This window comes from Podarcis filfolensis (genome assembly GCF_964270895.1).
Source record: "Podarcis filfolensis genome assembly, chromosome: 9".
In the NCBI taxonomy this organism is placed as follows: Eukaryota; Metazoa; Chordata; class Lepidosauria; order Squamata; family Lacertidae; genus Podarcis; species Podarcis filfolensis.
The window spans coordinates 15,317,209-15,342,430 of NC_139610.1; the positions used below are offsets into that span (position 1 = coordinate 15,317,209).

Consider the following 25,222-nt stretch of genomic DNA (forward strand, 5'->3'; position numbering starts at 1 on the left):
CAATTAGTTTTTCAGCCAAATGGAAAGTGCTGTTTTTGATCTATAAAGCCTTAAATGGCTCAGAGCTAAAATACCTCAAGGACTGCCTCTCCCCATGTGAACTACGTGATAACAATAATGGCAAATAAAGTTTTGTTCTCTGCCACCACTGCACCTGCAAATAGCCAGCTGGGGAAACTCTTCTGGACAAACATTTTTGTACAAAGACATAGACAATCAACTATTTGAGCCTTCAAGGGACTGCTCTGACCAGTTTGCAGATAAAGTTGCAAAATAAATGTGTGTGCGTGTGCGTGCGTGTGTGAACGTTTAAAATAAGAATAAGTGCATGAGTTCTGATTCAAACTGAAATTTCTATGCATGATGAAAAACAGTATATTATTTTAAATCACCATCATTTACAGAGCGCCTAAATTTTGCTAAGGGACGCGGGTGGCACTGTGGTCTAAACACTGAGCCTAGGGCTTGCCGAACAGAAGGTCAGTGGTTTGAATCCCTGCAACGGGGTGAGCTCCCGTTGTTCAGACCCAGCTCCTGCCAACCTAGCAGTTCGAAAGCACGTCAAAGTGCAAGTAGATAAATAGGTATCACTCCGGTGGGAAGGTAAATGGCGTTTCCGTGCGCTGCTCTGGTTTCGCCAGAAGCATGCTGGCCACATGACCTGGATAAACTGTCTGCGGACAAACATTAGCTCCCTCAGCCAGTAAAGTGAGATGAGTGCCGCAACCCCAGAGTCGTTCGCGACTGGACCTAATGGTCAGGGGTCCGTTACCTTTTTAAATTTTGCTAAGCACTGTACACAGCCTTGCAATGTAACAGACATGACACAAAAGTGGGTGGGGGAGGGAACAGCATAGGAAAACAAGCAAACTGAGGTACCAGTTCCTAAATTTGCATTCTTAATGATGTTTTGAGTGGAGACAGGGGGCAAAATGAAAAGCAACCAGTTTCCTATCAAAGCTGATGGAACAAGGCCTGCCATCCCATCTCTCCCTGTGCTTCATCCTGAAAGTCAAGCCAGTGCTCTTCTTGGAGTTGTCCTCTGTGAGCATGCATTCAATTAATAAAATCACCATACTTTTTAAAAAATAAAAACTTCAATGCATGTAAACATTCTGACCTCTCTTCCAGATCTGTGCATGGCAATAAATTCTCCCCTAATTGGTTAAAAATAATGCTTCCTTAGGTCTCCAGTGATTGCAAAGGATGCAGCCTTGTCCCTCAAACTCTGTTGTACTCAATCTTCACCTTCTTATGCACATAATGTTGTTGCTCTCCTTTTTTAACCGTTGTTCTTTATTAGTAATTAAGGGAATCTGAACTAACACTCAGGTGCCCATAGGAATGCAAATGAAGGACTGTGTGTTAGTTTAGACAGAGGTTAGAGTGTGTAATTTATTTATAAGCTAATGAATTAATGCATGAGAATCTGGAGGTGGTTAGGGGATTAAAGCTTGTTACTATATAATCTTTGCTTGGGAAAAAATGTATAGTGCAGTGGTTTTTTTAGGTTTTAGCCAGCTGGTGATTAAAACACTCTGACTGAAGCCAGATTGGCTTGCTTGTTTTCGCTTATGTGCACCTCTGAGCCAAATATGAGAAACCGCCGTGAGCTTGTCATAATGCATCTATTTGAGGGGATTTCTAGACTCTTTTGAAAACACTTTCAGAGTTACCCCAGATAAACTTTCTCCCTTCTCCTTACATCAGTTGTTTGTCTCCCCGTTCAGTCATTTGGAAAAATCAAAGCACAACTTGGGAGATAAACTTGTGGAAGCCCTATTAGCATGCAGTAATATTGCCAGCACAATTCAAGGCAGGCAGATGATATTTCTGTGGCAGGTGTGGGAAAACTTTGGCCTACTGGATGATGCTAAATTCCAGGTGGAGATGATGAGAGTTGTAGTTTAGCAAATCTGGAGGACCACAGGTTCGCTACACTTTTTTTGTGTGGGGGGGTATAGAGCAGTATTTTGTGTGTGTGTGTGTAGGTTTTATCTGGTGTAGACCAATCAAGATTTTGCTGAAGTCCTATGTATCATCCTAATTTTGTTATTCCCAATCGGTCCTTAATATGGTGGTGCTGGAATACATTTGGAAAGACACTGCTTGAAGCAAAAAGATTTTTAGTTCGAACTCATAATGTGGACTAATACTGCAATCACATAACCACTTGCCTGGTCACAAGGCCCACTGAGCCAAATGGGACTTTACTTCTAAGTAGAAACACCTGTATTTCTACTGTTAGATACGGTAGTGAATTACATGTACAAATATACATATTATTGACTGACTGATTACTAGCAGTCTTGTATTTCCCATTCCTTAAGTATTCTTTTTAAAAAAATCAGTTCCGTTTTGTAGAACATTGCTGTTCCAGGATCAGCTGACGGCTTTCTGTAAAAGCCAGAGATCATTTAATTTCATTGAAACTTTCTCCACAGATCTTCCTGTTGGATTGCTCTATTTTTTACTCTTTAGGGGGAGTTGGGAGTGGGATAGAAAAACAATTATTGCAATGGGGTTAAGAAAAAATGGTATCTTTTTATCAGAAACTTTTTGAATGTTAATGAAGCTACATGAATATTGCTTGATTTGAAGAGATCTGCACATTTCCCATCTCTATATATAGACATTCCTAACTAATCTAATATTTTGGTATTAAAATAGCTACCCAGAGTCATGTTCTACCACATTATAACATTAAGCAAATCTTGTTGTACTTGTTAATTAATTCCTGGAAAAAATGTTAACACCAGACAGTTTTAGTGTCAGCAAACTATGAACATGGCTAATTAAAATCTTTTTTATGCAACTCCTTCATGTAATTTTCTTTCTCATGTGCATATTAAAATTATTAGATTGCAAGCTTGGCACAAAAAGGCAGCTTTGGAAGGGAAAACTACGTAAAATGCACACATCCAATTCATGTTAGTACATAGACTACATATAGACGAGCACTGATTATATAGCAGGAATTGCATTCATAATTCAGAAAAACATACAGCATCCTTCTAAGGTCGGTCAGTAAACATTTTCCTCTGTGTTACAAAAGGGACAAGGTTTTCAGATGCCAAAGAGGACAGGGCAGAACAGCTTGCATTAGATGCTAAAGTGGCTGAAATTCCCTTTTCCGCATAACTATTAAAGATGCAAGACCTATTTTACATCTGGAAACCTTCAACTAAGGTTGAGAGAGAAAGTACCTTCCCTAAAACAATTTAGTGAGTCCATGGCAAAGGTGGTGAGGTCCTGTATCACAGCTCTTTCTATAGCCACTATGTCAATGTAAAAAAATACATAAATTTCCTGGCATTTATTATCATAAAAAACTGTTACAATTCAAGCTTGTCCGCGGTTGTAGAAGACTGCTTCTTTTATCAGAGCAATTGTGTAAGCGACTTCTGACTTGGAAATAAGACAAGGTGAAAATATTAAAAGAGCACACACTCCAATAAAAATTACACACAGCGATGCTCCACTGAAAGTAATGGAAGCTTATTTGGTGGTAACCAAGGTTGCAATCATATTCACACTTAGCTGGGAATAAATTGAACTGAACTTAATGGGTCTTCTGCTTGAAGACATGTGCAGGATTGCTGTTTATTAGGTACAATTGATTTCAATTGAACTCCTTGTTCACATTCAAGACTAAATAAGACATACATACACAGAAAATCTACCATGAAAGCAAGTGTTACATGCATATAGCCAAAAGCAGAAATGCTAAGCATTGCACTCCCACATGTGAAATAGAATGATGTAAAGGAAAGTGATGTAAAGGAAAGAGAGAGCTAGCACTACCATCCCATTACCTCTTCAGCAGTCTTCATAAGTTGGATGAGGTGGGGAGCGTGCTCAATTTAGAAAGGCTCCCCATTTCAAAGGTTATCCCAGAAGTTATCCCACAGAGGGCCATGGAGATGGCAGTGGGGTGCCGAGCCGACACGCTCATCCTGATTCCTCCTCATTGCATGATGAATTAGAGTAGGGTTACCAGACGTCCCCGGTTCCCAGGGACAGTCCCTAGATTTGCAAATCTGTCCCCGGACAAATTCCGTCCCTGGAATGTCCCTAGATTTGCAAATCTGTCCCCGAGAAACATGGCAGTGGCAGCCTCAGCAGCCTGGAGCCAGCCTGGTAGTGTAGTTGACTCTGGCTGGCTTCAGGAGCTGCTCACTGCCGCCGCCACTGCCGAAGGGGAACCAGGGACGTCCGGTGGTACAGATCTCCTTCCCCCTTCCCCCTTTGTTTTGAGAGATCGAGGGAGGCTCGGGAGTCACGGGCGGGCGAGCGTTGCCCAGGAGGGACTCAAGGCGCGTGGTTTCTCTGCCAGGCAAGGTGCAAAGCCCTTCTTTTGCACCCTGTGAAACATAAATGCGCAGGTTTTTTTTAAAAAAAACTGGGCAACAGTTGGCACCCGTGACTTCTGAGCCTCTCTCGATCAGTCCAAACAAAGGAGGAAGGGGGCAGGAGATCGGGGGAGGGTCGGGAGTCATGGGCGTGTGCCGCACTGTTGCCCAGTTTTTTTAAAAAAACTCTGCGCATTTATGTTTCACATGGTGCAAAAGAAGGGCTTTGCACCTTCATACAATGTGCATGTGTGCCCAGGGTCTTTTGCCTCATCATCCCCACTACTGACTCCCTGTTCTACTCAGCTTCAAAAGAAAAAATAAAGTGTTCCCGGATTCATTGAAAAAAATCTGGTAACCATAGAGCCCCAGAATACAACAAGATGAGCATCAGGGTGGTCACCAACATCTACAGCTCACACCCATTCAGCTAATGTCTTGTGGTATGCATCACTATTTGGGAAACACATGCCATTAGACCTGCCTTGTTGCCAGTGAGTAGAGCTTGAGTGAAGCAATGTCTTTGGTACAAACCAAAACCCAATTGATTCCTTCGTCTGAATTTTGTATCTATTGCAAAAGTTTTTCATTCATATTTGATTTAAAGCATCTCTCCGATTTAAATTCCTAATCCAATATTAAAGTTTCATTTGCTTAAAACTCGGCTGGCGTTCTTTACTTTGGAACAGACAGTAATGCCTTGGAACCAGATGGTTTGTGTTGCCAAGTGTAGGATTATAGCAGATCAAATCTCAGCATCAGTCAAAAAATCAGATTAAGATGAGAGTTGTAATGAATAGGGATTATTCTCTGACTGAATGATATTCACGTTATCGTTTTCAAACTTTTTGATAACTTTCCGCAGTTCCTATGTTGCCTAGATAAGGGTAGGTTTGCCACAATGGAAATTCATCCTGGGCTACTCATGTGCCTTTTAACAGCTTGATATGCAGAAATTAGAAGGTGAAATTTATTACCTTATTGGTGGCATAGTGCAAATTGTTGTATATCAAAATGAGCCTAAATATGGCTCTCTATGCTGTTGCACCTGGCCCTTGAGACTATCTGGCCCTTTGTGATTCTCCAGCTATTTGACTTCACCACCCCCGGTACTGCACTCCATTGTCTCTCTAGACAATCTCATCACAACAATAATTTGCATCTTGTCCCTTGTTTGCCTGAATGAATTCATAATATTACACAGGTTTTTTTTATTTGTTTTTTAATCACACGGGGAAGCGTCCATATTGGAGGATACACCTGACTTCAGACCTTTGTCCTCAAACTGAGGAGGAGGGCTTCAAACTGTGTACAGGAGAGAATGGGTCTTTTCAGAAGCCCCTTTTGTTCCTCCTTGCCTGTTTGTTTATTTGCAAGAAGATTGAGTGCACAAATAGCACTACACATAAATGTATGTAAGGGGAGGGGTAATGGCAAATCTGTTCCAGTATTAATTGAACTGTTCCCCAGTTGGGCAGGACTGTGGAGTAAAACCACCACCCTTCTCTCCATTTGTTGTATTTGTCAAATGCAGCACATGCGCGCGCGCACACAGACACACACATCTGCACTGGGCAACTCTTCTGTAGCTAAACCAACCCCTGGAAAGAAATGCAGAAAATGTGTTTTCTTGTGATTACACAATCGCAAGACCAAGTCACATTTTATAATGTGATTAAGAGTTCATTCTAAGAATGAGTCCAGTACTGACTTTCAAATGTTATACTTTCTAATCCTTTAAGAAAGGATTAATACTATTTGTTTAAAGTCTCATTCTCCTCTGTAGTCCTTTATCCCAAGACAAAATACTGTTTGGTGATTATAAACATCATTTTGTTTTTTGTTTTTCCTATTACTGATCACACCAATGTAATCTTTTATTGTTAATCTACTTGGATTCCATCTTGCATATAAATGCATAAGTTAATATGTACTAATTACATGTGCTAAATCATTCTTATTAATTTTGCAGCATATCTGTTTTGTCCATTGTTAAAGTAACAATCTACCTAGTTCTTATATACAAAACCCACTGAAATGAATAGGACCTGCATCAGTATAGTACAGTGGTTGGAAGCAGGAAATATAATTGGGATGCCTGTTAGGCATAACTTGTCACATGGGATTCTGGTGTCATCATTCCATTTGTAGTGTTTTGTTTTTTTACCATACAGGAAGCACAATATTGTATGTTTCTTATGTTGATAGGGAATTGATTTTGTTAAACAAAGCCATTTAACTGATGTTGTATAACCATGAAAGGAGGGATGAAACCTTGTGGATTCTGCAATTTGTCTTCCTACTTAACACTTGATCCAAACCCAAAGTCACGTATCCTAGGAAAATTCCCCATATCATTCACTTGCCATAGCTTGCCCTATTTCAGTGAAAATCCGGACAGAAAAATTGTTGAACATTTGTTGTTGTTTTTGCCCATAGCTCTTTGTTGTTTTTTGTTTTGCTGAAACGGCACTGCCAACATGGGCTGCAATACGTCTGGATTTTTCCAGACATTTTACTGATTTCCACCCGGACATTGCTAGAGACAGCTGTATTCCGGATATGTCCAGGAAGCCCCAAATGTATGGGAACCCTAGCTATCCCTTTTGCTCAGCCTGATTCCTGGACCGTCTTTGAACCAGATTTAGAAGGCGATTGGGCCGGATCCGGCCCCCAAGCCTTAGTTTGCCTACTCGTGTACTGGGTTATAGTTTAACTCCTTGAAAACATGTTCCTGTGTTCTCAAGGGAAATGGAATGCACATGTTTTGTAGTGATAATGACTAGAAATCCACATAGACAGTTGGCATCCATACACACACCAATAATGTTGATGATGATGATGATGATATGAAATATTGGTCAGGAAGTAGCACACAAAGCAAAGTTCCTGAACAGCTCTAGTTTTCTCTCTGCAATTAAAGGCACCCAAAATTACGTGTGCTCCCCCCACCCCAGACACATCTGCAAGAGAAGGTACTTTTAAAAGTAAAATCTCTCTTCAGGCTATTGAAATTAAGCACAGTGATCTCATATGAAGCTCAGTGCAGCTGGTGGAAGGGAATAAAGGCAGTCGAATCCTTTCTAATGGAAAAATGAAGTCAGACTCGGCTCTACTTCTTTCTTACACAAAATGCAATTATCTAAAGTACAAAGCCCCATTATAGACAATGTCTATAATTAGCTGGGGTGTGTGTGTGTGTGTGTGTGTGCATGTGTTTATGTGTGTGTGGTTTTTATCCCTTTCCTTTTCATAGATAAAGCATGTTCTGGTGGCATGCCTACATATTTTCTACAGATGTTCCCAACAATGAACAATCAATCTGTTCCTGTTGTTTCTATCGCAATTATTGCAAATTGTGGAAACCCATAATAAAAATCAATGTAATGAACAAACACCATTATCTGTTGATAAACATCATACTCTTTCAATTTCAGGACAAATCCATTGCATATCACATAGCATGAAAAATTATCTCCCAGCTCTTCCATCCTTTTCACATATAATTGCATTTGTGTAATTTGGAATCCTAGGGATGATGTTGTTTGGCGTCCTACATTGGAAGCGTGCCGAAAAATTACACATTTCCATTAGTACATATAGGCACACCTCATTTTATCGCACTTTGCTTAATTGTGCTTGTTAGATATTGCTCCATACAAGGAAGTTGGTGCAGCAGCAGGCAGCCTGGCCACTACCAAGGCGTAAGAAGGCCCCCCTCACCACCCCTCTTCTGGCCATGGGAGTGGAGCTGGCTTTTTGCTGGAGCCAAGTTTCTCCTCCTCCCCCACTGCAGCCAGGGTCACTTGGCTTAATAGCCTGCAGCATAGTGTAAACATAACTTTTAAATGCACTGCGTAACACACACAAAAAGTGTGACTCACTTTATGGCAATAATTGTCTTATTGCAGTGGTGGAACAGAATGTGCAATATCTCTGAGGTCTGTATGTTATATACAGTTACCTAGGAGTAGGGATGGGAAGAATTTGATTTGGTTTGCATTTAAAGGTGAACTTACCAAGTCTACAATTTTTGTAATAGCATGTGATCTGAAATGTAGCAAGCCTTCGAAATTTGCACTTCTCTGAATTTGGCAATGCAATTCTTATCCAGCTAAGATATGTGTCAAAAAATGCATATACTGGACATACCAATGCATACATTACTGAAAGTAGCATATAAAAATGCATATGTTTGTAGAGATTGCTAACAAAAATATATGTATTAGTTAAAACTGTATTAGGAATGTGTATATTAGGAGAAAGTTGCACAAAAATGCTGATGAATTTTCATGCAGATTTTTTTTTTTACAATTCAAATTGTTTAGGAAAGGTGTAGAACTTAATTTAACAATGGAAAAAAGAGAAACTGAGAGGATCAAAAATGACAGATCTATTCAACCCTACCTTGGAGTAAGTCCCATCAAAGCCAATTTGGCTTACTTTTGAGTTGCCTGCATAGGATTGCACTGACAGTGTAGTAATTGTTTTACAATTTCGCTTGCCATTCTTTTTCTCACAGGGTGAGATAGGCTAGGTTAGGAGAGAAGAACTTGGCAAAATCCATTCAATAAAATCCATATTTGTGTCTGCTATGTTTAAACCAGCACACCACCCAAATTGTTAGAACTGTGGTCGATGCTACAGCAATTGAGAAAGGCAGAGGTATCGCTGAGTGATTCATGTCCCTGCTTTCCTTGCTTGTACCGAATGAATTGGCTCCCAGGTGTAATTAGAGGTTGAAAGAAATTAAAGCCCAGCTAAATGTTCATGGGTTCTGATTTTCACATTGAAAATCAATGTGGCATCATCAAATAATGTGCAGTAGTTTTATAAGGTGGCCTGTGAACATGCAGGGAAGTCCTAGTTGCCTGACATCCTGGTACAACAACAAAAATGTCTTGACCACAGAATGCTGGGGTCCACAAATAATATCAGGGTTCCACAGCATCCTTTGGGGCAGTGAAAAAAGCAGAGAGGAACAAGCTGCAGTCTCCAACTTCTTGCTGTAGAAATGTCTAGCCAGATAAGGGGGAAATGAATGAGCTAAAAGGAAAGATGGAGATTCCAAAAGTAATGGGTCTGGTGCATGTTGGAGTGGGGGGAATTCCAGGAGGTGGTGAAGAACTCTGCCACTGGTTGCTGGTGTTGAACTCAGTCCTTATTACTGTGATATTTTGGGATGGAAGACATCCCTGCACTGAAGAGCACAGCACTAAATTCAGAGAGGTGAACCACTGAGCTAAAAGGGCTACAAAGAGAGCATGCTCATTTTATTGGCCTGAGGCAGACCAAGTAAGGTCATCTGCAAAGCTAGTTGCATGATTATAGATTATAGAGTTGTAGAGTTGGAAGGAACCTCAGGTTATCTGCAACAACCCCCTGCAATGTAGGAATCTTTTGAAACGGTGGCTGGTGGTGGTTGTTACCATGCACAAGAACATCATGTATAAACAGATAAGGTCCCCCCCCCTTCAGATCAACTTCTATTCATATGAACCCGACCCCCTAGATATTTTCAATTAAAAATAAAGTGGCCAGATGACAGTCCTAAGGGAATCAACCGTCCAACATCATCCAGGTAGTATCATGTCCGTCACTCATATCCAGCAGTAAACACATCCACTTTCCTCTCAAAGGCTTTGCATGAATTCCTGACTTCAAAACCATGTACATAGTTACTGATGGAGTATATTATGGCTACATTGACACCATATATTTAAAGCACATTTATATCGCTTTCACAGTCATGTCTCCTTCCACAAAGACTATTGAAAACTGTAGTTTAGCACTCTCAGAGCTACAGTTCCCAGGACCTTTAACAAAAAGCAACGAGGGCTTTGAAGAGCAAAGCTATGCATACCATGTGTACGGATGGATGAATCCATCAATTTAGGGACTCTCAGTTTCTGGTTTTTTTCCAGTATAAAAATCAGTTCTCCGTATTTATGCAGCCATTTACATTTAAAAACTAAACAAGTAAAAGAAGGAAATTTCACCAGCATTTTAGCATGAAATTTTCTTGTAAAACACAATTTTGTATGCAGTTTTGACTAATATAAATATTTTTGAAAGTACTTGCTCTTAATACAAGGCATTCCTGTATGTTGTATGAATTTCAGTATACATATTACCCTAGTATATGCACTTTTTGTGTGCACATTGCTGTTTGCACATGTTGCGTGGCTGCAGAGCTGCACTGCAAAATACAGAGAAGTGCATTTTTTTCAGTTCACATGAGAAGGGCAAATTAGATAGTTTCTCATTAAAATGCAAGCTAGATTGAATTTAATCTCCTATCTCTAACCATGCCACACACATGCCCTGTGTCTCCTAAACTGTAGACCAACAGTGAAAACACAACAGCAGATCGTGGCCACACCATCATGACCTATAGCTGGGCCCAGGACAAACCATCCACAGAGGTGATGGAGGCACCTGAGATGCCACCATGTATTCCATTGTTCCTAAAGAGGGGCAAAACTAAACTAAACTAAACCTCTTCCAGCAACTGTGTTGAAATAAGATTCAATGTTGCTGATTAATATGATGCAGAAACTGGAGCGGGGGAATGAATCTTGTTCTTCTGAGGCAACAAAATGTCTTAGGCTAGCCTTGGTTCCACTACCCATAGCTGGCTAAAAGAACGAACTGCACACATCCAGCCTCTGGTCAGCCATATGACAGTAACCGATTGAATGATGCTCCCTGGCCGTATAGGATGGGGTCTGTTCTTCTTGTGCATGGATTGTCTCTGCCTTCAACAACTTGGGAACCACATCAGATAGATGCATATTTATGGGCAACTCTTGAGCAACTTTCTTTCAGAAAACATACACAGTGTACCGCTGTTGCCACTGCCCATCTAAATCACAGGGGCAGCCGAATGCTCCCAGCGCATCCCTTTCTTCTGCTGAATTTCAGTTGCTTCAGGCGGTAAGCTTTGACAGGCAGTCAACTTTTGTATCAGACCCTCCCCATAGGTAAAGGGAGGGGGTAAGTTTCTATTGTTTTTATTTTGCTTTTCCTCTTGACAGTCATCTCTCTCTCTCTCCCCTCCCTTCTACACCTTATTGAACAACTAAAAATGCAGGGAAGCAAAAATGCAAAGCAAACACGGAGCAGTCGGTGCCACAAGAGGCCCAGTGGGCTTTCTACTTTGTCAAAAGCTGCCAGATGTAAAGAGAACTATTTAAACGGTGTCAGTCTACAAGCTTCCTGTAGTGACACCAGGAGCAATGTGAAAATCTATATCGGTGGTGTCAAGGTTCTTTTATCTGAACTTGAACAACACCTGCCACATGAGTAATATTCTAGAGATAAAAATAAAAAGTTAATAGCATTATGCAATCAGACGGCAAAATCCTTCATTTTCTTCATTTACCTTTTAAAAAATAATTTTTACATCTCATGGATTAAATTGTGTACCAAGCTGTCATGAAAAGTCAAAATATAGAAACAAGAATTGTGGGGTGCGTTTGTATGTGTGTGGAGAAAAAATTAGAGCGCTGTGGTAACAAAATTCATACTGCTGCTTCTTATATTCACACACGCATGCCCATCATCTGATAAAATTATAATCAGGTGGTCAGTTACATATGTAAATAGGACCAGGTTTACAGCAGAATCACTTCAGAGTGCAAATGGAAAACTCCAATTGTGAACGCTCCTTTCCCACTTTTTTTTTAAAAAAAACCTCCCTCCAATTTATTTATTTGGAAAATCTAGTACATCAGGGAGAAAGGGTCTAACTTTTCTTGCTCCTTGCTATTCTAGTTTTCTACTTGCAGGGGTTTTTTACAGGATGATTTGTTTCCTAAGTTTAACAAAACATTTGGGAAGCTAATACTATGCAACCTTGAAATGAGTATTAGCAATTTCTACTGGCTTGAGCATAGTGTCCGTATTTAACAGCTTGTGGTACCAAACATGCCCTGGCATACTGAAGGTCTTTTCATCCTGAGCCAAATCTCCTGTAGAAAAATCACATCAAGCTGTGATAGTTTGTCCCTAAACTCCCTATCAAGCACTCTCCTTTTATATCCAGCAAATTGCAATGAAACAGTCTTGAACATAAGTAGAGTCCTGCTGGATTAGACTGAACATGCAACCAGTCAGGCTCCATCCTTCTAACAGTGACCAGCCAAATGCCTCTGGGGAGTTGAACAAGCAGGTGACAACATGTAAATGGTTTTCTATTTGTAATGCACTCAAGAAGCCACCTTGGCAATTAAGCAGTTTAATGTTGTTGTTGTTGATGATGATGATGATAGGATCATTCTCTTATTGCTTGTCCCTGGTATCTGGCATTCAGAAGTATACTGAGGACAAACTGGAACAAGATGATTGTGATTATTCCCCATGGGGTACTCTCAAGGGCCAGCATCTCAGCAAGTCAAGATCAAGCACAGAAAATCAGTCTAGGTCCAAACCATGACCCAAAAATGATCAAGGCTGATTAGTTCAGTTGGTTAGAGCATTGTGCTAATAATGTCAAGGTCATTGGTTCGATCCTATTTATTTATTTATTTATTTATTTATTTATTATACCCCACCCATCTGGCTCGGTTTCCCCAGCCACTCTGGGTGGCTTCCAACAGGACCAGTTGCATACTGTCTCTAATAATAATAAAAAATTATTATTTATACCCCGCCCATCTGGCTGGGTTTCCCCAGCCTCTCTGGGCAGCTTCCAACAGGATATTAAAAACACGATAAAACATCAAACATTAAAAACTTCCCTAAACCTGGCTGCCTCCAGATGTCTTCTAAAAGCCAGATAGTTGTTTATTTCCTTGACGTCTCATGGGAGGGCCTTCCATAGGGCGGGTGCCACTACTGAGAAGGCCCTCTGCCTGGTTCCCTGTAACTTCACTTCTTGCAGGGAGGGAACTGCCAGAAGGCCCTTGGAGCTGGACTTCAGTGTTTGGGCTGAACAATGGGGGTGGAGACGCTCCTTCAGGTATACTGGGCCGAGGCCATTTAGGGCTTTAAAAGTCAGCAATATGGGCCAAGTGCCTTTCTTACGGCCTGACTGGATAGCTCAGTTGGTTACAGCATGGTGCTAATAACAGCAAGGTTGCAGGTTCAAACCCCCGTAAGGGATAGCTGTATATTTCTGCATTGCAGGGGGTTGGACTAGATGATTCTCAGGGTCCCTTCCAACTCTATGATTCTCAGTTTTATAGTGTAGCTCACCTGGTAGATGTTTAGGGTTTGATATCAGAATCTTTGGTATGTCTCTTACTCCAGCATCATTTTGTCTTTGGCTCTGCCTCTTCTCTGGGCCACTGTTTTCAGAATGGCCCTGGCATATGGGACGCGGTGGTGTGGTTTCTTAAAAGGAAGGGAAGGTTAGGATTACGCAAGCTTGAAACCTGCTGTCCTCTTATGTAAAGATTCAGTCCACAATAAAAGCTGAGGCTGACAAAGCCACAACATCTGAGAATGTGTAGGGGCAACTGTAACACTTGACTACCTTGTCTTGGATGTCTGAATCATACTAGGGATTGCCTGAGACTCTGTGCTGGCAGCATCTTAAGCACCAGGGGGAAAGAGTTGCGATACACAGCGGTCCATGGTGAGGCCTCCTTGTTGCTAATGAACCACCACTCAGTACACTTCAGGAAATGGAGCAGGGGTTAGGGCTGGGTCCCCCATCATGGCATTTGTGGGCATTGTGGGGCCTCCTAACACCCTTCTTAGCTCCTATCAGGGTGGAGCCTGATGTCTAATGTTTAATATATTTTAATACAGTGGTACCTTGGTTTACGAACTTAATCCGTTCCGGAAGTCCATTCTTAAACCAAAGCATTCTTAAACCAAGATGTGCTTTCCCATAGCTGCGAGGGACTCAATTTACAAATGGAACACACTCAGCAGGAAGCAGAAAATGTTCTTATTTCAAGGCAAAGTTCACAAACCAAAACACCTACTTGTGGGTTTGCAGCGTTCTTATTCCAAGTTGTTCATAAACTAAGCTGTTCTTAAACCAAGGTACCACTGTATATAAAGGTAAAAGTACAGAAACCCCTGACCATTAGGTCCAGTCATGGCCAACTCTGGGGTTACGGCGCTCATCCCACTTTACTGGCCGAGGGAGCCAGCATACAGCTTCTGGGTCATGTGGCCAGCATGACTAAGCCACTTCTGGTGAACCAGAGCAGCACACGGAAACGCTGTTTACCTTCCTGCCGGAGTGGTACCTATTTATCTACTTGCACTTTGACGTGCTTTTGAACTGCTAGGTTGGCAGAAGCAGGGACCGAGCAACGGGAGCTCACCCCGTTGCGGGGATTCGAACCGCTGACCTTCTGAGTGGCAGGTCCTAGGCTCTGTGGTTTCACCCACAGCACCACCCGCGTCCCTTACCACTGTATATACCTTTTCTATTTTAATATACTTTACAGGGTAGGAAATTTTTGGATCTTTAGTTTGGGTGCTTGTTTTTCACAGGGGTTGGGGTTTTTTTTGTCTGTGTTTCATGTGTTTTGTGATATGTGGATGGTACATGCATTTTTGTATTTGTGTGGGGTTTTCAGGGGACAGTGTTCTGAGCATCACCAGTGTTTTGTTGTTTTCCTATGATTTCTAAATGTGCTCCCATGTCCAAGAAGGCTAGGGACCCTTGGTTTAGAAGATTTCAGGGCATGTTGTGCTTCTAAATTTGCACAGGGTCTAAAGGCAGATCTGGCCTTGGATTCTGCTGAGCCCAATGCCAAATGTAGCTGAGTTGAGTTTGTGCATCACTAAACTCAAACAGCGAAAGCTTTGTCATCATTTATGCCTTTAGAAGGATTGCATTTTCTCTCTCCCTCCTTCCCCCCTACTGCTCGCTTTCTCCCTCTGCCCCGCCTCTCTGTTAAGAACCTTAAGCTGCCATACGAATATTTGCAGATATTTGCCAGACAGCTAATCAAAGAACGAAGGCCTCTCTTTGGAGACTGTAACTGTAATTACAGCAAAGCAGCTGAAATGAGATGTGCAATCAAGCTAAGGATGAATTGAAAAACTCATACAAAAAATAAAATAAACTGTGCTTTTCATCTCTAATCCTATCCTAATAGAGACATGGCAAGGATTCTAAAGATCTGACTGTTTCAGATAACATTCAGAAATGGGCATAGGAGACATTGCATTTCTCTGTACAGACACACTCACCTTCACACTAGCTGACGACCGAAGTAGGCCATTTTCACAATAATAAATAGGTGCTTTCTAATACACACACACACACACACACACACACACACACACACGTCATTTATATACATTGCAACAATTATTTTACCAAGTTTTAACTTCAGCTTTGACTCCCTTGCCCCTCTTTTTGTGGTTCCTTACATTTATTTTCATCCTTTCCTACATTCTCCAAATTGCCTTAACTTATTCTTTTATTCATGTGTGTGAATTCAAAAGGGCAGGTTTTTACAATAATCCTGCCAATGTCTTGATCTGTTTATAGTTTGTTTGTAAATACTCAATAAACCACTTCCATTCCTTTCTTAAAAGTTATTTTTATTCTTCCGTTAAGTTTCGCCATTTCTGCACATTCCATTAGTTTCTGTATCCAATCTTCTATAGCCGGGACCTCTTTATCCTTTCACTTTTGGGCAAATAACATTCTTGCAGCTGTAGTCGTATACACAAATAAATTTCGATACTTTTTGGGGTAGTTCTATTCCTATAATTCCCAGGAGAAAAGCTTCTGGTGTTTTTGTTTTGTGTTTTTTTGTTTGTTTTTTACAAACGTTATCTTAAACATCTTTTTCAATTCATTACTTATCATTTCCCAGTAACCTTATTGCAAGACCACCACATGTGAAAAAGGTGCTGCCTTTCTCTTTACATTTCCAACACTTATTTGACTTTGATTTATACATTTTTGCCAGTCTACTAGGTGTTAGGTACCATCTATAAAACGTTTCCATATAATTTTCTCTTAAACCATAACATGCTGTAAATTTTGCACCCATATACCATAATCGTCCCCATGCTTCCATTTCTGCATTATGACCAACATCTATTGCCCAGTGTATCACTGAAGATTTCACCAAATAGGTGCTTTGCAAGTACTCAAAGTGCTTCATATACACAACTTCAGTCTTCTATACAATGATTGTGTAAGGAAGAGCAGTAGTATTATCTCGGAATGTGCAGCAACCAGAATATTTGGTTCAGACCCCAGTTCAATACTTCATAAAGCAGCCTGCTTCAGCTCAGACCAATTCAGAGGCTGCTTGATTTGGCTTGGGGGTCCAAGTTCATTTCATCCCCCCTCACTATTGGAAAATAAACACCGCAATAACTTCCCCCCTTTTGACAGCAGGGGATGAAATTTGAAAGCATAGTAGTTCCTTCCCCCAGAGGGAATAAACTCTGCTAAATTGCAGGCAAATAGCTCCAGAGGCTTTGTACTGGATACTACTAAAATGTGTGGTTTTTTTTCACCCCTTCCAAAATGGTTCTATAAGTTTAAAAAAAGTTGGTCAGAGGTGGATGAAATTCGCAAGCAATGCCACTCCTTCTGATGGCACAAATCCTGCCAACTTTTAGAAGGGTAGCTGCAGTGGTTTACTGACAACAACAGCTGTTATAGTTTTGGGGTGGATGAAAACGGAATGATTTAATCACTTCTAGTGTTTTGTGGTCTGAAAATTGCAGGCATAAAGAGAGGTGTCTTTGGGTAAGAAACCTGTGAGATTACGTACAATTAGGTCCATGGGCTTTTGTGCCCTGCACATTTAAAGTTGATTTTGGTGTGAGAACTGAAAGGAATTCACTTGCCACATAAATTTTTTCTGTCTGATTAAAAGCTTGACCTTTCAGTCACAATGGAGCTCTCCATCTCCTCCCCATTTTGATATTCGCTTTCCCTACCATCATCACCCATGCTGGAACTATGGCAAGCTTAGATACTTAATCATCACTTGAAGCAAATGCTTGCCTGCAGCGTTTTCTTAAAAAATATATACAGTATGTGGTCCATGGGGCAGGCAGAGGCTGGATTGGAGGTGAAGTATAGGGTAAGTGCAGATATTTATAGTCTAAAATGTATTTCCATTGTTCAGAACATCAAATTGCATCCTCTAGGCCAGGCTTCCTCAAATTCTGCCCTCCAGATGTTTTTGGCCTACAACTCCCATGATCCCTAGCTAGCAGGACCAGTGGTCAGGGGTGATGGGAATTGTAGTCTCAAAACATCTGGAGGGCTGAGTTTGAGGAAGCCTGCTCTAGGCCTTCATAAAAAGACCAGGAGAACTCCTGTCATGTACATCTCAGACTTCAAACGCATGATTTCATTTTACCTTTTCACTTTTCCAGCTTCCAACAAAAAATAGGGGGGATCCTTTCTAGAGAGATTTCCTCAAGTCTGGGAATCAGTACAGAAATATGGCTCATGTGTGAATTCACACATTCATTCTTTCCTCCAAGGTCACATTTCAAGGCACAAGTTTGCAAGTTCATCAACACAGCTTGTTTCCTTCCCAGTCTTGGGTATTCAGAGCCAATACTGCCTTCAGCGGTGGAGGTAGAATATAGCATCATGCCTAGCTAGCCTCTGTTAGTCGTATCCTTCATGAATTTGTAAATTATGCTATTTGAAGAGGATGGTGATATTTATTTGCTTAGTTATTTATTGAGGAGAAAAAAATACTTATTTATTTCATTTTAAACCCACCCTTTATGGAGATCTTTTGCTACCAAGGTCATATGGTTGTGCAGGCATGTGAAATTCAGTGCTTGAGGAAGTTATGTGAAAGTCCATTCACCTGGTTTGAGCTACAAAACAGTATTATAAGCTGAATTGTAAGAACCAAGTCACTCAGGTGAGGTAATGTTCATGAAGACCAGGACAAATCAAGTTCACTCTCAATTGGAACATCCAATTTAGTCATAGCTGACATTTCTTCCCACTTCTACCTACATAATATATCTGGAGCAAATATTTCAATCTTTGTCCACACAGCCAGGATGTACAGAGGTTGGTTTTTGTGTGTGTGTGGTGGTGGAATAAATTTGAACATATCTCAGCTGACTTCCAATCTAGCCTCTGCCCACACCACACATATGTGTGAGCCATTTCCACCACCACATTTAAAATTTTGTGTCTCTCTTCACCTCCACATGTCTAGTTGAAGTCATGCTTCTTATGACCTACTTTAAACTCCAGGCACAGAGACCAACATTTCTCCTGAGCTAATATTTGTCCTAAGTGCAATGTTAACACAAACAAGCCAAGGAATTTAACTGAGAAAATATAATCACCATTGCTCAAGCTACAATCCAATGGGATTTGTGTCCAAATAAATATACAGAGGTTCCTGTTGAAGAATTTTGGTTGCTTTATTGATTTTTTCCTTCAAAATCCAAAGCCCATGTATTGCAAGTTAAGTTGAAGCCCACAAATGTTGCAATGATGTTAGGAGGAGAATCAGTTCATGTTGAAAAGTGATACTCTATAATTCACACTTTCTGAAACAATACATGAAACCGAAACACAACAATCTTTTGAAAAAATGCACTTGCGTGGCGAGTTCCCGCCCCCCACCAGTGGAAATAAAGACATGTGACACCATTATTTTAGGTTAATGGGCTAAAATTGGCCACAACTTTATTGGTTACAGGTAAAGAGCGGTATTGGCTTAGGCATTGGTCCTATCCGACTATCTGGCTGCAGCCTGTTTGCATGAAGACTGGGAAGGGTTAACACCAGCAGGGGGGGTTCTGCTGATGTACATCAACTAGGGACTCCCCCGGGGTCACCGCTAGGGGGCGCGCTTTAGGCCCTGACCTCCATAGGCTTCGGACGAGGCCACGCCCCCCGGAATCCTTTACTGGACTACCCGCGATCCCAGGGCCCCACTTGCCTTAAATGGGGCAAGCCACACCCCCTGAGCCAGCTGATTGGCTGGCTCAGGGGATGACGCAGCCCGAGGATTCCCCAGATCACACGGGGGCTGCAAGCCAGTCTCTGTGCGCGTGTTGGGGGCGTGAAGCCCGCAACACCACCTCTTCCCAAGTTCAGAAGTGGCTTTCTCCAGCCAAGTAATGCATACGCAAATACATATATTGGGGTAAGTTGTCTATAGAAATGGATTTATGAATGAAGACAGCATTAAATAAGGTTGGAAAATGAGGGGGAAATTGCTTTGCAAAAATATTTATGCATGTTTGCTTTTAAAAATAAAACTCACTATTATACATCAGGCTTGACTGCCGCATGTTTAAGAATCAGCCCACAAGCAGAAAGCCCTCTCCACCCAGAGGAAGATGTTTCCCCAGATTTTTGGATGAGAAATCAGTTTTATAAAAAAGTAAACATGCATACATTGCTGGCAATTAAGAGGAAAGAACTAGGAGGTGTTCTTTGTGTGTGCCTGTGGGAAGCTGGGATCGACAGAGACTCAACAAAGAGTGGGCAGGAGAGGGATGGAGAAAACAGCGACACAGAAGGAAAGAAACAACAGTCAGTTTATATAAAAATTGGTCAATCAGTTGCACACATGTGAAGCCATGCACCATAAAGGTTTGGCTACAAGAAGAAATAATTGAACCATTCTATGTGAAAGCACAACCTAAATACTACAAAGCCACATGTTATGTATTTCAAACTGTTCATCAGATAGTAAAATCCACAATTGCCCTATGTCAGACTCCACCAGAAACCTCTTAGAAAATATGTCATGTCTAATATGAGGCCACATTCATTAATGCCTTTGACTGCATTTGTACAAACTTTATTCTTTTCATGCTAATGACAGAAAAGATAGCACTCAGTGATCAAAGTGCAAATGCACTCAGTCGAGCTTGTTAGCAAACAGTTTGCACAGTTATAAAAGGCGGTGAATGGACCACAGGCTAAATTGAGTCTGTCCTAATTTGAAATGAAACCGCCACACTTCCTTCCTTCCTCATCCCACTCTAAGCGCTGAACAGACTCTTGTTACAAGTAATGTGCCTATGATAGTCATGCATACATCAGATACAGTCCTACAGATATGTACCGTGGTCTGCTTTTTGCTTGATAACACACTTGCTGTAGTCCCAGGCAGGTTTATTTCTGTCAGCAGAGAGACAGGGGAAATGTTTCCCTGTTAATTTTCAGCCTCTCGGCAGCTTCCAATACCACTGGCCATGATATCCTTCTGGAGCAACTGTCCCAGTTAGGGGTGGGTAGCACCGCTTTGTGGTAATTGGGTGGTTATTCCCAGATAATGTTGCTTGGGGAGTGTTTTTCAGCCCTGTGGAGCCTTTAATATGGAGTTCCATAGGGTTCAATCCTATCCCCCATGCTGTTTACCATCTACGTGAAACCACTGAGTGGGGTTATCCAATTTCCAGCTGAAGTATCTGAACCATCTTCTGAGGCAGACCTAGATATAATGCATTGCAGTAATCTAAACCTAGATCTTATCAGAGCATAGACAACAGAAGTTAGGCTGTCCCTGTCCACATAAGGACACATCCGGGCCACCTGAGTTACAAGTAACAGCAAAGGATCCAGAATTACCCCCAACCTATGTACTTACCCCTTCAGAGGGAGAGTAACCCCATCAAGAGCAGGCAACCTCTGAGCCATCTAGTCTAGGGAACCACCCATTAACAGTGTCTTAGTCTTATCTGGATTGAGTTTCAGTTTGTCGACTCTCATCCAGTCCATTATTGAGGCAAGATAATAGTCCAGCACATCCACTACCTCACTTACAGATGTAAAGGAGAAGTAGAGCTGTGTGTCATCAGCATATTGTGTGTCATCTACATATTGCTCTGCTTTCCTTTGGACCACATCAGTAAGTCCAAGAGTGGAGATCTTGTCATCTGGGAAGCCCAGGACCTCCATTCAAGAGGCCAAAGCTTGTGCCTCAGGGAGTTCACTCTGGTACTGCTAATGTAGAGCTTTGACTTCACCCCAGGAGGTGCACTCCATTATCTCTCAAGACAGATGGATGCCAACAACAACCTATGTGCGTGATCAGAAATTTGTTTGATAGTATAAAATACTATGTTACATATAGCATACAGTGCAGCGCCCCAGAAATACACATTGCTCATACAGTTCTTTCAGTTCCCATATCAGTAAAATCATTCAACTCCTGCACTGGGCTCAGCTACCCAGGTTCAGGTGCTTATGGCTATGCATTTACTGCTCATTTGTTTCACTTGCAAAATGTGATATGCTGCAATTGTCAAGTGGAACTCGACTGAGATTAAAAACAGAACAAAAACCCTGCACAAGTAATGAGCACATGGAACCAGTTTGTACCAATACAAAATATAGATAACATCTGAAGATATCTGCAGGGCTATTCTCTCCAAACTCAAAACCCATAAATTATCCTTGAAACTCTATAGCCCTTTACATGCAAGGAAAATAACCATGGGATTTAGATATTGCTGCCTCTGTGTTCTGGATGTATTTCATCAAAAGGAATAAGTAGATAAGGACTTATGGAGAGAGAGAGAGAGAGAGAGAGAGAAGGCAACTATTGAGAAAGGGAAAAAAAACATTATCCAGGCTGGAGGCGTTCCATTTTTATTTTACTTTTTAAAAAGGTATTGCCATTGTCTTATTGCAAACATTTCTCCTTTAGAATCAGTTGTCTCCAATATCAGAGGATGCAGGAAAGAACATCTCCATTTTGACTGCCCCAAAGTTAACAGTTGGGTTCTATAGTCCTAAGTGACAAGTCATTATGTTAAGTGGGGAGCGATTGGGGGCTGAGAACCTGGGTACCTCCAACTCCCATCAGCCCCAGCCAACATGGCTCTAGGGATCAGAGATTATGGGAATTGCAGCCCAGCAACATCTGAGGAGCCACATGTTCCCCATCCCTGATCTGGATGTACGTTGAGCCTCCCAATTTCAGCAGGTGCTGATGTTTAAAAATTATCACAGTTGCACTGCAAGAAGACTATAAAGTTGTGATTGTCAGTAGGTAGCCCAAAATTGGGGACGTAAAGGCAAGGTTTTCCTAAGGCACTGTCATGGACTGGTTGGACGCAGAGGAAGGGTGGGAGCAATCCACTGGGGAACCAATAAAGGAAGAAGGTCCAGAGCCCGGGGTGTGGTGGTTGGACAACAATGATTAGTCAGAGGAAAAAGGAGAAGAAGACTGTTGGAAGCTGAAGAGGTAACGGAGATTAAGAGTCTGTAGCAGAGAGAAGTCCAGAATCGGAGGCAGAAGTTGAAGCAGGAGAGTGGGAGAAGGGAGGCCAAGAGGTTGAGATGAGTCAGGCTGGTGAAGAGTCACAGGTTTCTCTATCTACTGGTGAAAAAAGCTCACCTCCCCGCTGTCTCCCAGAACCAGAAGAGGGCTGAAATGCATGCAGACACAGTCTCTGATTGCTTGGGGAAAGTCCTGGAGAGGAGGGGACTTAGATGGCTGCGGAGAGGGAGGGACTTTCAGTCTTGGTAACTCATTTCATGGAGTAAGACCTACCAGGGATGAGCTGCTGTGCTCATTAGGCCTGACACTCAGTCAAGTCTGTGAAGATTGTGTTTTTGCTAATAAAGAGTTAAATCCAACTTTGAACGGCGTGATCTACTGCAAGCTTGCTCCGTGACAGTCACATTATTATGGAGAATTGTAATGCTGTCCTATAGTGTTAGAAGGTGACCAATTAAAAATGAATATGTCATTCTTGCTTACCTGGACATGACAGCCACCCCCTCATCACAAAATCGGGAAGCTATACATTATGCTGTATTTTTGCAGATGCAAATGAGATACGAGATGAGAGGAAAACTTGCTTCTTGCAGACTAGCTCACCCGCATACTAACAAGTAAATAGAATGCAGTACAAAAATGCTTTGATTATTTATGCTACCCTCATTTAGGATCAGGTCAAGGCTATTCATGTTTGCATTATTGGCAAATCAATGCAAACGTTTTAATCTTAATCCTGGGAGAGCCAGGTGCTCTAAATGGAAAGAGATTTTTCAGCTGATACAGAAGTTCAAGTTTAAAAGCAAATGCTCAGCTTAAAATTTAGTGCCTTGTTTCAGTTTATACACGATCAATTGTAGATGGGGAGGGGGAATGCTTTGGATCTTCAAATATTGCCAGAATAAGACCTCTTTGGATCATTAACACAAGCTTTTTGAAATTATTCCAGTGAATATCGAAGATCAGTCCACCATCAAATAATCCTCTTGAACTTGGTTGATAATTGCAATCCATGGCAGTTTAGTTTCGTCTGTGGTGAGCATATTGAGCTATTATCCGACACTTCTCAATCCTGTAGGAAGCATGAAATTGCTTACTTATAAAACTAGAAAAAAAACCCACTACAGTCTGCAAACTGTGTCTAGACTTCTTCATTTGTGTGCTATGCAGAATTTGCTTTAATGTACTTATCACATTATTCAGCAGCCGTGTTCTCTTTGTTTCATGTTCTAGCTAAAAGGCCCATAGCTTGCATCAACATTTCCTCATATTTTAATCTCAGAGAATTGGGCTTCCTAATCATAGGTAATGTCTGAATCATGTTGGTGTGAAATGTTATGCTCTTGGGCAGCTGCTGCATTTGATGGGTGCTACCTTAAACAGATAAGGGACGCGGGTGGTGCTGTGGGTAAAACCTCAGCGCCTAGGACTTGCCGATCGCATGGTCGGCGGTTCAAATCCCCGCGGCGGGGTGCGCTCCCGTCGTTCGGTCCCAGCGCCTGCCAACCTAGCAGTTCGAAAGCACCCCCGGTTGCAAGTAGATAAATAGGGACCGCTTACCAGCGGGAAGGTAAATGGCGTTTCCATGTGCTGTGCTGGCTCGCCAGATGCAGCTTGTCACGCTGGCCACGTGACCCGGAAGTGTCTTCAGACAGCGCTGGCTCCCGGCCTATAGAGTGAGATGAGCACACAACCCTAGAGTCTGTCAAGATTGGCCCGTACGGGCAGGGGTACCTTTACCTTTACCTTACCTTAAACAGATGTATAATAGCACAGCAAGGGTAGGAGCTCCATGTGCATACCTGGCCAGATGTGGTGAAGTGGTTAAACCAGGCATCCCCAAAATTGGCCTTCCAGATATTTTGGGACTACAACTCCCATCATCCCTAGCTAACAGGACCAGAGGCCAGGGATGATGGGAATTGTAGTCCCAAAACATCTGGAGAGCCAAATTTGGGGATGCCTGGGTTAAAACAGTCCCCTCCATCGTGCATATAACATTAGGTGTGACATCAGCCTTCTCCATTCCATTGAAAAATGGCATTGTTAAAGGAGGCAAGCAGCTGGCCTGGAGATCCATTGGCAAACTGAGAAGGGAGAAAAGCTGAAGGAGGTCTCTTATACTGCTGGTACCTTGTACCTTGGGTTACAGATGCTTCAGGTTACAGACACTTCAGGTTACAGACTCCGCTAACCCAGAAATAGCACCTCGGGTTAAGAACTTTGCTTCAGCATGAAAACAGAAATCACACGGCGGTGGCACGGTGGCAGCGGGAGGCCCCATTAGCTAAAGTGGTACCTCAGGTTAAGAACAGTTTCAGGTTAAGAATGGACCTCCAGAAGGAGTTCTTAACCTGAGGTACCACTGCAGTTACTGCTGGAGGAGAAAAGGAAGCCCCCTGTGCTTGGCAGTAAAGCAGAGCCAACACTCTAACTGTCCACAGGTTGAGACTTGCTAGCCACACTTTGCTGCAAAAGAAGTTCTGCCTCCCAGGGAACTCTTGGTTGAAAGTGCAAAAGTCTTGGATGTTGTACATTTGTATGGATTGAAAAAAGCCAAATGCCATGTAATGGCATTTGCGGGCATGGCTGTTGCGGGGGTTAGAGGAGGGGCCATCAAAAGTGCAGGTTGACCAGGGGGACGCATTTGGGATTTTAAGAAGGGGCCGTGGGTGTCGGTTACAAAATGGCTGCTGTGGA

At 42.0% G+C, this 25,222-nt stretch overlaps 1 protein-coding gene across 1 annotated transcript in view; it reads left to right on the plus strand.

Moving 5' to 3' along the window:
- Positions 1-4,108: 4,108 nt before the first annotated feature.
- The window catches only part of LOC310770241 (tigger transposable element-derived protein 1-like), a gene marked incomplete at its 3' end in the record, with an annotated part of 672,525 nt that continues 651,411 nt past the window's right edge, over positions 4,109-25,222 (plus strand). Inside the window, exon 1 of the mRNA XM_083630779.1 lies at positions 4,109-4,285. The remainder of the gene's footprint in view (positions 4,286-25,222) is intronic.